The sequence below is a fragment of the Globicephala melas genome, chromosome 20, assembly GCF_963455315.2.
Source record: "Globicephala melas chromosome 20, mGloMel1.2, whole genome shotgun sequence".
Taxonomy (NCBI): domain Eukaryota; kingdom Metazoa; phylum Chordata; class Mammalia; order Artiodactyla; family Delphinidae; genus Globicephala; species Globicephala melas.
In genome coordinates, this window is record NC_083333.1 from 25,742,172 (window position 1) to 25,754,408 (window position 12,237).

Sequence of the window (12,237 nt, forward strand, 5' to 3'; positions counted from 1 at the left end):
GCACTAAGGTTTCTGGGGACAGTCGGGCCAACTCTGCGTCCCTAGAGACTGGCGAGGGTCAGGGCTCAGCCTGGCTCAAGGCAGCTCTCCTTCCTGTGGGCTCTGGCTGAATCCCCGGCGGGGATGTGGGCGGCTACCGTGACACCAGAGAGAAGGGTGCCGATTGTTAGAGATGGGAGGACATCACGTAAGGGCCTGGAGGAGGTCGAGCAGGAGGAGGACGGTCGAGGACGCTCGTCTGCAGGAGGACTGTGAAGGGAGAGAGCGCCTGCATGTGCGGGAGTCAGCACCCGGAAAAGCCAGCCAACGAGCCTAAGCAGAGGCACCCTGGTGCTCCAGGCGGCCCTCCGATCGGTGGCCAAGAGGGAAACCAGACACCTCGCCCAGGTGCTGTCCAGGCCCTCCGGACACTCTCTTTCCTTCGGACCCCCAAACGCCCCCAATAACCTCCAAGTTCTGCTAAACGTTCTAGTTTTCTCTCCCCTCCTGGCCAGCAGCCCTCTGAGCTACCCCAGAGGGAGCCAGGGAGAAGCCCTTTCCCCAGGGAGGCTCACGCAGCTGGCAAGTTAACTGGAGCCCCGTGAAGCACACAGGGACTTCCTTCTGGTCGCCCGGCAACCGCATGCACTTGGCAGTGGGACATTAAACACAGAGGGGAATGTCGGGAGGCATGGGCAAAATAAAATAAAAAGTAAAACACACGACCCCGCCCCAAACCCCTCCCGGACTCATCCTGGCCCGGCAGACCCAGCCAGGGGGCTGGGGGAGGGGTGGAAACGAGGGCATCAACCCAGGGGAGGAAAATGAGGTTAGGACCAGCCTAAGCAGAGCCTGACACTCCCCCCTCCTCTCATCAAACTCTTCTAGGTGTAGCCTTTGTATTTGGCCAAAGACACGCCTCTGTTAGCTTAGAGAAAGGCAGTGGGGACCTTGGATTAGCAGGCACCTAGAGATCTGAAAGATTACTTAGAAACCCAGCCCGGAGGGGTTAGGACCTGGGACTGCCAGGGCGGCTGTTCTTGCCTCTCCCTCCAGCATCATTCCCCAGGTTAAGTCACTCTGCCACCTCTAGGGCCGGATCCCTTTCCCCCAGACTTCTCCCACTCGAATGTTTTCATGCCCGTTGCTATGGCCACTAGGAGCTGGTTAGACAAGCCTCCAGAGCACCACCTGGCCCTTCAGACCCCGCCTCTGGCCTCTCTGAAAACTCTCGGGCCGGAAGTAAAAATGGACATATATACAGTACCAAACGTAAGGTACATAGCTAGTGGGAAGCAGCCGCGTAGCACAGGGAGATCGGCTCGGTGCTTTGTGACCGCCTGGAGGGGTGGGATAGGGAGGGTGGGAGGGAGGGAGATGCAGGAGGGAAGAGATATGGGAACATTGTGTATATGTATAACTGATTCACTGTGTTATAAAGCAGAAACTTTATACACACCACTGTGAAGCAATTATACTCCAATAAAGATGTTAAAAAAAAATACATGTAGAGTTGACACGTGGAACAACCCATGGGAGAAAAACTGGGGACCAGGAAGGGGAGAACAGCAGCAAGACGGCCCCTGTGATGGGCTGAATATTAGCCCCAAAGATACTCAATCCTAATGAATCCAGCACCCTGTGAATGCTAACCTTCTACAGCAAAAGTTAAGGACCTTGAGATGCAGGGATTATCCTGGATTATCGGGGGAGCTGGGGCAAATGTAATCACAGGTCTCTTTATAACAGGGAGGCGGAGGGAGATGTGACACAGGAGAAGGTGCAGGAGATGTGCTAACAAAAGCAAGAGGCTGGAGCGAGCGATTCAAGGAAGCAAGCATGAGGCAAGGGAAGCAGGTGGCCCCCCAGAAGCTAGAAGGAAAGAAACTCTTCCCTAGAGCTTCCAGAAGGGAACAGCCCTGCAGACACCTTGGCTTCAGCCCTGGGAAACTGACTAACGTAAGAGACTGTAAGAGAATAAATGAGTCTCGTTTAAAGCCGCTAAGTCTGTGATAATTTTGCGGTGGCACAGAGGAAACTAATCTTGTCAATCAGGGCATATCTTGTCTGTTTCCCCACAGACCTAGAGAAGAGGGTATCACAGTGTAAATACCGATGACACTGGGGAATTTGGCTTGGAGAGGTCGAACAGCCACTCTACAGGCTGAGAAGGAAAAAGTCAAGTCTCTGAAAGTAACTGAGGCAAGAAGCAGCCCAAGCTTTGACGTGGGCTCTCAGATGAGACCACTGGTGACCGTCACTGGGGCCAATAGCTTCATCTCTGAAAGCCTCAGTTTTGTCATCTGCAAAAACAGAGATGATATTATCATCCGCCCTGCAGAGCTTTGAGGAGTAAATGAGATACTGCATGAAAAGCACATGGCACGTGGCAGATGCCAAATAAATGATACCTGTAAGGAAGGATTAGACGTGCAGATGTGGGCAGACGCTGTTAAGTGCCCATCCCAGTACCTATTCTCCCTTTGCTACTAAGCAACGTAACTCTGATTTTTGGCTGCCACGTTGTGGCCCAGAGTAAAGAGACTACGTTCCTCAGCCTCCCTTGGCCGCTAGCTAGGGCCATGGGACTAAGATCTGGTCAAAGAAATGGAAGTGGAAAGTGTTGTGGAACTTCTGGGGAGGCTGTTCAAAAGGTGCTTGAAGGAGCCCCATTTTTCCCTATCTGCCTTTACTCCCTTCTGCTTCCAATGAGGACATAATGGCTGGTACCCCAGCAACCATCTTGGACTTTGAGGAGCTCCAATGAAAATGGGAGTCATGCACTAAGATAAGCTAACCAGAAGGTGGACGCCTAGATCCCTGATAACTCCAGAACTGCCATGCTAGCTGTGGATGGCCTTTTTTTGGGTTTCTGTTACGTGAGAGAGAACACTCTTCTGCCTCAGTTATTGAGTCACTGTTATTTTAGAGTTGTCTACTAACCATAATGGATCCAATATACCACAGATCTAGGGAAACAGGATTCAGAGTCATTCTGGAGTAGTGGTCCTCAACGTGCAGCCCTTGACAACAGCTTCAGAAGCACCTGGGAACTTAGAAATGCAAATTCCCAGGACCCACCCTAGACTTACTGACTCAAAACCTCTGGGGGTGGAACCCAGCATTCTGTGTCTTCACAAGCCCGTTGGGTCATTCTGGTGCACACCCAAGTGTGAAACCACCATTCTAGAGCAAGGTTTCTCAAATTCTGGCACTAGTGACTTTTGGGCAGGATCATTCTTGGTCAGGGGCGGGGGCGGGGATGCTGCCCTATGCATTGTAAGCTGCTCGGCAGCACCCCTGACCTCTACCCACTAGAAGCCGGGAGAAGCCCCTCTCAGGGTTCAAAATGTCTCAGACACCGGCCTACATCTGGGGTCGGGGGCAGAGCGGGCAACAACATCGCCCCCCGTCACCGCCTCTGAGTAGCGGTTCATTCTGGACTTTGGCTGCACATGAGAATCACCTGGGAAGTTCTTCAAAATTCCCTGGCCAAAATTCTCACCCCAGCCTGGTGAGGTCGGAACCCACTAGGACAGGACGAGGCAGCTGAAGCTGTCCGGGTGATGCCGACATGAGGCCAGTGCTGAGAACTGTTGCACATGGCAAAGGGCCAGCGGGCCCAGAGGAGAGCCTGCTCCCAGCTGGAGAAGGTGGCCACACACCTGAACCCTGACGATGGCCAGGACACAAGATACTCCTAGGCAGGAACTGTAATGAGGGCGACCCGGGTAGACTTGGGAACGAACATCCCAGCTGCCAGACGGGGCGACTGGATGGCGTGGAAGTCCCGGGGGCTGTGTCACCTCGTTTCCCATCAGAACAGGGTGGACACCTTTCAGTGTCTCCCAGGAGTAACAACACAAAGCCTCAGTTTCCTCCCTCAATGAACCCAGCACACAGTGAGCCAGCTCCCACCAGGCACTATAAACATGAGCTCACGCAACAAGAACAACTGTCTCAATAAAGACGGCGATACAGCCATGGGGCCTGCTTAGAAACGAAGAGCCCGCGTTCTCCATCCGACTGGTAAGCTCCCCAGGCACTGAAACCAGAATCCTCCCACAGGGATACGCTCTGAGCGAGGAGAAGCTCCACATGTATTGAATGTAGCCCTGAAGATAAGCTTGGCTGGGGGTCGCTAAGTAGGTCGGAGTGGAAAGGGAGGAGAGAATTAAATGAGAAACCAGCCACCAAGCAAGAGGGAGAGCTGAACAGGTTGACAGGTTGACGCGCTGACTCCGTGAAGAGAAGGAGGCAGTCATGTGTGAATTCCCTCTCCTGCCGGGACTTTTTCCTTCGTTATTTCAGCCCCAGCCTGCCCGGCCGAAATGCTCAGTCAAGCGTTTCCTTGTTTCCTTTGGCCCAAACCGTGAAGTCCAGGATGTCACTGGGGGAGGCATGGGGAGGGGGTGGAGGAAAGGAGAAAGAGGAAGAGAAAAAAGAGGAGGGGCTTCCCTGGTGGCGCAGTGGTTGGGAGTCCGCCTGCCGATGGAGGGAACGCGGGTTCGTGCCCCGGTCCGGGAGGATCCCACATGCCGTGGAGCGGCTGGGCCCGTGAGCCGTGGCCGCTGAGCCTGCGTGTCCGGAGCCTGTGCTCCGCAACGGGAGAGGCCACAGCAGTGAGAGGCCCGCGTACTGCAAAAAAAAAAAAAAAAAAAGAGGAGGATGGGAAGGAGGTGATAAGGAAAGAGAGAGAGGAGGGGCAAGAGGATGCTCACAGCACCAGGATGAACTAGCCTCTCTGGTCCCTGCCTACGTCAGCCCCACTGGGCCGCCTGGATGGAAAGATGAGCAACAGGTGTGAGTCTGGAACTCCTACAGGAGGCGCTAACTCCCCGTGGGTCTCTAAGAGGAGAAGGCTCAGTGGGATGGAGCCACCCAGTGTGTGCCCTTCCGTTCCTGGGGCTTCTGCCAGTCCACTGAATGCACCTGATTGGAATAAGGTAGAAGAAATCCTGCTGCCCTGTACCAGTGCTATCACACAGGCAAGGAGCCCAGGTGCCTCTTCGGCTCCCAGAGACTTTTAACAGGTTCCTGTGCAAAGAATACATAGGACTTTACGGCTCCCACTGACCATTTCCAAGTCTCCCATCTTCCCTTCCTACATACCGCCCTTCCTCACAGAGTCAGAATGCATCTCACTCTTGGGCTTCCCTGGTGGCGCAGTGGTTGAGAATCCGCCTGCCAATGCAGGGGACACGGGTTCAAGCCCTGGTCTGGGAAGATCCCACATGCCACGGAGCAACTAAGCACGTGCTACGCCACAACTACCAAGCCTGCGCTCTAGAGCCCGCGAGCCACAACTACTGAGCCCACGTGTCACAATTACTGAAGCCCGTGCTCCACAGCCAGAGAAGCCACCACAACAAGAAGCCCGCGCACCGCAACGAAGAGTAGCCCCCCGCTCGCCGCAACTAGAGAAAGCCCGTGCGCAGCAACGAAGACCCAATGCAGCCAAAAATAAATTTATAAAAAAAACCCAAAACAGAATGCATCTCACTCTTTTTTTGGAGGGGGGCGGGGGTATGCGGGCCTCTCGTTGTTGTGGCCTCTCCCGTTACGGAGCACAGGCTCCGGACGCGCAGGTTCAGCGGCCATGGCTCACGGGCCCAGCCGCTCCGCGGCCATGTGGGATCCTCCCGGACCGGGGCACGAACCCGCGTCCCCTGCATTGGCGGGCGGACTCTCAACCACTGCGCCACCAGGGAAGCCCGCATCTCACTCTTAACTACAACCCCTGGGCTCCCTCCAGCCTGTAAACCTTGTGTGCAAATGTCCTGACTCTTGCAAATGCATTGAAAAATAAACTTTAAAAAGCTTCCAGATGTTCTGTTGTAGCGGTGGTGTTTCTCTGCTCCTGTCTCCAGGGGCCCATGCGCGATGCCCAGCAGCCTGACTGCCCAGATGAAATCTGAGGCGGCCAAGAGGCAACGCCTGGGGGCAGGTGGAGAGGATGCCCCTCCCCCCCGCCCCGGACCGCACTCAACCACTGTCTCCATCACTCTATCCCCGCAAACACGGGACCTTACACACCCCATTTATTCCTCCACCATCCCCCATGCCCGCCCTGTTTCTTTCACTCTTATAGGTGAGATCTACAACACTGAGGTCTGACCCACATAGTGCAAAACCCTTCAAGATCAACAAAGGAGCAAGTCTGCGATTCCCAAGAGATAAGCTTCGTTCTTTCTGAGCATCTACCTCATTTCTCCCTTAAAATTCTTTTTTTTTTTTTTTTGGCTACACCATGCAGCATGTGGGATCTTAGTTCCCTGACCAGGGATCGAACCTGCGCCCCCTGCACTGGAAGGGTGGAGTCTTAACCACTGGACCTCCAGGGAAGTCCCCTCCCTTAACATCCTTATACCAACTGCCTTTGTAGCATACAGTCAAGGACAAAACAACACGGAGCAGCTCTTCCACGTAAGATGTTAACCCCTCACCTGCAGGTACATCTTAGGAGCTGGACCAGCCAGAACAAGGGAGTGGAGTTTGTGACTTGTCAAGGCCCCTGTGGGGCTGGTGGCCTCTGATCTCTAGAAAAGGAAATTGCCAACGGGCACCCTTGTGCACACACAGCCACGCACACACCCTTCCCAACACGCACACACCTGAGGGCCCGGGATTCTTTGCACAAGGTGACGCGGGCTCCCTTTGATGCTCGCCGGATATGTTCCCATTGGGCGAAAACCAGACCTCAATAAAACCCGGCATTATCAAGAGGCCGGTGGTGGGTGATTGCACCGGCCTGTTATCTCTATGGCCCTGGGTGGGGCTGCTCTGTGGTTCTCCACTGAAAAGCATTAACTTCTAGGTGGATCAAAGACGCTTCCGAACCAGCCGGCCCAGACCCCTTGTTTATCCGCAGGGGACTGTTCCCGAAGATGGACTTTAAGATAATAGGGACCCCAGTCCCAGCCTCCCTCTGTCCTCTCCTTATCATGCAATATGTCCCTCTGGGGCCGCCCAACGGCCAATCACAAGGCCCTTCTCCTCTCTCTCTTCCGATGGCCCATTTAACAACAGCAAATGAGGGACCGGGCCCGGGAGTGTCCCAGCCCTGCTGCAACCATGGGTATCTGGGGACGGGGAGACACCTACCTGGGGACCATGCAGGAGCTCCTCTCCCCTCTGTGAGTCACGCCAGGGAGGGGGTCCCAGAGAGCAGGGCGTTTACTACACTCTTCCCTCAAGAGGGAGAAACTGACAGCCCTCACACCTGGTCCTTGACGTCCCTTGTTGGACTCCACTGCCTACCCTAATGTTCAAGGCCTGCAACCCACCCGCAGTGAGGACACAGAAGGACCTCTGAGCTGCCTGGATCTGGACGCCAAGACGGACTGCGCATCGGCCTGGAGGGAAAGAGCACGTGCACTGAAGGCAGGCAGGTGCTGGCAGGTGCTTGAATGCCTCCTGAACGTTCCGGAGGCCCACACAGGTGGTCTGGCAGCTGGAGGGGTGAGGCCAGGTTTTTCTCCTTTGCATTCAGAGTACCTGGCTTACTGTGTGGACCTGAAGAGGCACATGAACGAACGAATGAATGAATGAACGAACGAACAAACAAGTGAATCACTAGCAACTCAGTGGCATGGACACTCAATTCTACCAATGGGAGAAGCTTCAGGGAGCACATCTCACTGCAGACACCTTAGCTCAATGACACAGAGTCAGATCAAGGCTCAAATCCTGGGTCCCGGGCAAGGGACTTCCATTCTCTTTAATCCATCTGTAAGCAGGAATAATGGTCATACCTCCTCCATCGCAGGGTTGTTAGGAGGATAGAGGCTCACAGTGAGTAGTGTTTGTCACTGTTACCGTATTTCCCTGTAGCACTGTCTCTATTAAAGAATCCAGGTAGTACGTTTCCAAGGAAGGAGGAAGTAAGTGACTTGGTTATATTCCCGGTGTAGCCCAGACCTAAGGGGCGTACAAAACTCCAGCTCCATCTCCCATCACTCCTTTTTTTCCTCCTTATTTGACCCGTAATGTTGTTTCTAGCATTGAGATTAACCCTTACCTCTTTCCATGCTCCCTCGACGGCCCCTAAAAAGTCTGGGAACTCCAGGTGCAGGGAGCTGGGGAGGCAGCCACGAGTCATGAGCAGGTGACAAAGGCCGTGCACAAGGCCACTGACGGAACAGGATCGCGCCCTTGTCTCCAGCCTAGCTGAGGCCACTGGGAACTCCACCTCTGCCATCATGTAATGGCGAGATACACAGACCCCCTCTGCCTTCAACTCGTACGTCTTTCCCTGGCTTCTCTCCTGCTTTTAACGTGTGTCCTGTCGTCCTTAAACCCCTGGTTTGTCTGTCTCTGTCTCACTCTCATTAGAGACGCCACAGCCTGAAAAGCCAACCCAACAGGGAAGGATGCCTACGGGGCTCTGTCTTGTCTGCCCCGGCCCCGGCCCCGGCCCGGACGGTGTGTGGTGCACGTGTCAAGGTGACAGGGAAGCTGGGTCTCAGCGCCCTGCAGTCACGGCGGGGCCAGGCTGTTCCCCAACGCTGCAGCTGGGCTCTCAGAGGCGCTGGGAGGTCAGGCAGCAAGTTCACAGGACAGGCCACCCACACGGCACATCAGGGCCGCGGGGCTGTCCCCGGGGCCAGCACGGCCCTGGCCCTCGGCCCTGACTCAGAACACTCCACCATATGGCCTCCCTTGGGGAGGATGAGAGGAAGAAAAGACTGAAACCAGGGGCAAGAAAGAGCCCCACCTCCCTTGACGTGCCAGGGACCCTTCCTGGACCCGGGGGCGTGGGGTGTGGCTAGCATTGTCCCCACCAGGTCCAGTGAAGGACAGAGGCAAGTCTGATGGCAACATGCCCGCAATGAGACTGGGTGTCCCTCTCTGCAACCCCCAGATGTGTTTCCAGGGTTTGATGTGAACTCGAAAAACCCTGAACCTTAGGCTACTACTTCACACTTTTCTAATGAAAGACCCAAACTGGATTTTCATGTTTGCAGAGAGAGCTTTGACCCAAAGTGTAGGCAGCTGAGCAAAACAGGAAGAGAATCTTTCTCTTGTTCTCTCCCTCCCTTCTTTTCTCTCTCTCTCTCTCTCTCCCCTCTGAAAGTACAGAGGGATGGGGGGGGGGGGGCGGGCAAACGAGATCTTGGCAGCCTAGCCTCTAAGGTCCCCTGGAGCCTGCCTGTGTTCTGTTGAAAGCTTTTCTCTTTTCTTTGGGCCCACAGACACCAGCCCCCATCCCGGTTGGTTGGGCAGGGGCGGAGGTGGAGGGGAGCTGGGCGAGGCTCTGGGAAAAGAGAAAGAGGCAAAGAACAGATCCCCCGGCACAGCTGCCAGGAAAAGAGCCCGAATGCCGCGTCTGGGCAGAAGGCAACCTTCCCAGGTTTCTCGGCGTGCTGGGACTTGCTGGAAACCAGAGCCCTGGCTGGCAGGACGAGGGTGGACAGTGGAACCAGCCGAAGGAGGGGGGCCCCTGGGGGGAAGAGGGGGAGGTCTCAGTGAATCATATAAATTAGAGACAGAAGGGATGTCAAGCCACCTTCACTTCCTTCCTCTCCTAATGGGAATTATCTCATTAGCCCTGAGCTTCCTAGAGGCTAACTTTAAATGATTCCTCTAACGGGGATTTCAATCTACAGCCCGCCCCCCTGCCCCCGCTTCCCCATCAGATCTGACTCTAAGGAGAGCTAAGAAGGGCTCTTAAAGGGACCGTAGCAAAAAGACACCAGATAGGGAGGGTGGGAGGGAGACGCAAGACGGAGGAGATAGGAGGATATATGTATATGTATAGTTGAATCACTTTGTTATAAAGCAGAAACTAACACACCATTGTAAAGCAATTATACTCCAATAAAGATGTTAAAAAAAAAAAAAAAAGACACCGGTTCAATCTATTTAACTCTGCAGACTTTCTCCAAACATTTCACGCAAGGTTAGCTTTGCCCTTTCACCCTTTATTTCCACTTACAGGAATTTATTGTAAGAAAATAGTCATGGACATGGTAACAGGCTCAATAATGGCACGCCTTAACACACCCCTCCCCCAAGAGAGACATATTCTAATCTCTGGAACCTATAAATGTTGCCTCATGTGGCAAAAGGGACCTGGCAAATGAGATTAAGGATCTTAAACGGGGGAGATGATTCTGGATTATCCAGATGAGCCCTAAATGCAATCACAGGTGTCCTTGTAAGAGGGAAGCAGAGGAGGATTTGACTCCAGAGAGGAGGACACGATAGGACCACAAAGGTAAAGATGGGAGTGATGTGGCTACAAGTCAAGGTATGCCGACAGCCTCCAGAACCCGGGAGAGGCCCCCGGGACAGTTCTCCCCCCGGGGGGCCCCCGGAAGGAAGCAGCCCTGCCAACAACTTGATTTTAGCCCCAGGAGACTCATTTTAGACTTCTGGCCTCCAGAACTGTAAGACAATAAATGTGTGTGTTTTTTTCAATTTTATTTTATTTATTTTTTTTATACAGCAGGTTCTTATTAGTCATCAATTTTATACACATCAGTCAGTGTATACATGTCAAACCCAATCGCCCAATTCATCATAAACGTGTGTTTTTTTAAAACCACCAAGTTGGTGGTAATTTGTTACAGCACCCACAGGAAGCTGGTACAGATATGAATACAGTCCTTGCTACCAGCATGGCCATCAGGGCCTTACTTCACAGCAAAGGAAAAAAACAGAAAAAGCATTGAAAATGTTCAAAAATTACCATGTCATGATGCTACGATGAAAATACTACCCATAAAAATACAGAAGTACTATTTCATAATAACGGAGTAACAGATAACTGAATATGGATCCTAAATATTTTCCTTGACTTTTGTAAATGTTTCTAACGGTAAGCATCTTATAATTACTTCTGTCATTGTAAAAGTCACATATTTATTTGCAGGGTGGTATAAGGGTTAAGTTTGGCTTGATCCCTTTCCATGAATAAAGAAGGAGGAACTGGGGACAGTTTAGCAGAGAGAGGTCAGAGTCAGAGAATCCAGGGTGGGTACCTTTCTGGGCCCTGAAGACCGTCAGGTTTCCTGGCAAACGGGTTCTCCTCTATATACACCACAGCCTGGAGTCAAGGTCCTCCACCCAGGGGCCCCTCTGGCCTGCACACCCTCCTCCCTAACAGATGAGCCACCTGACGTGTAGCCCATTCCCCTCGGCCCCTCACCCGAGTCTGCTTCCTCCAGGCCCCCAAGAAGCATGTTTATCTCTGCTTCCGTACTCTGACGCTGCTCTTCGCAGTTGGACGACGTATTAGTTTCCCAAGGCTGCTGTAACGGATCACCACAAACAGGTGGCTTAAAACAACAGACACCTATCTTCTCACAGTTCTGGAGGTCAGAAGTCCAAAGTCAAGGTGTCGGCATGGTTGGTGCCTTTCTGGAGGCCTTGAGGGAGAGCCCTCTCTCCCAGCTCCTGGTGGCTCCCAGCAAGCCTTGGCTTGTGGACGCATCACTCCACTCTGCCTCCGAGTTCATGTTGCCTTCTTCTCTGTGTCTGTCTCCCCTTCTCTTCTCTCCTAAGGACTTGCCATTGGATCCTTAACTAACTACATCTGTAAAGACCCTATTTCCAAATAAAGCCCCACTGTGAGGTTCTAGGTGGACATGAATTCTGGGGGATACTATTTAACCCCCTACAGGTGGGTCTGCGGCTCCTTTCTCTCTCCACTTCTTCAAGTCTCAGTAACCTCAGTCTCCTTTGATTCTTCCAGGTCCCAGAATTTAATCCCTCTTGGAAGTATGCAGAAGCAGAGGGGGCCTCCCTCAATGAATGAACTTCCCAACAACTGGAGTTGCCAATGTTGAGAGTGGGTGGCCTTAGGAGAGATGGAATTCTCGGTTGTTGAAGCATCCACGCAGGAAACACCTCTCTGGAAAGACGTACAGGAGGTCCTGGATGTGAATGGGGAATGGGATTAGGTAGTCAAAAGAGTTGGGTTTTATGAGAACAAGGATTGTACCCAATCCATTCAGCACAGTGCTGGGCACAGAAAAGACATTAAATAGATGGTTATTGCCCCATCAGGAAAGACCCTTCAATCTCAACAGTCCTCTTCTCAGTGAATGCGTGGAACACTACGAAGCAACATAAACTAATAATTAGATGATCTGTGTATTCAACAACTATTGGTCAACACCTCCTTGGTACACAGCATACGATCGGACACTCCTATGCGCCTCTCTCGTCTTTGATGGCTAGAAGGTGACAAATCAGGACAGATCATACGGCAGGAGACACCAAAATCACCACCCCAGTGACTACGTGGACTCG

The 12,237-nt window shown here is 53.0% G+C and overlaps 1 long non-coding RNA gene across 5 annotated transcripts in view; it reads right to left on the reverse strand.

Annotated features, from left to right (window-relative positions):
• The window catches only part of LOC115842781 (uncharacterized), a 159,760-nt gene that overhangs the window by 10,836 nt on the left and 136,687 nt on the right, over positions 1–12,237 (reverse strand). The gene's annotated exons all lie outside the window — the stretch shown is intronic.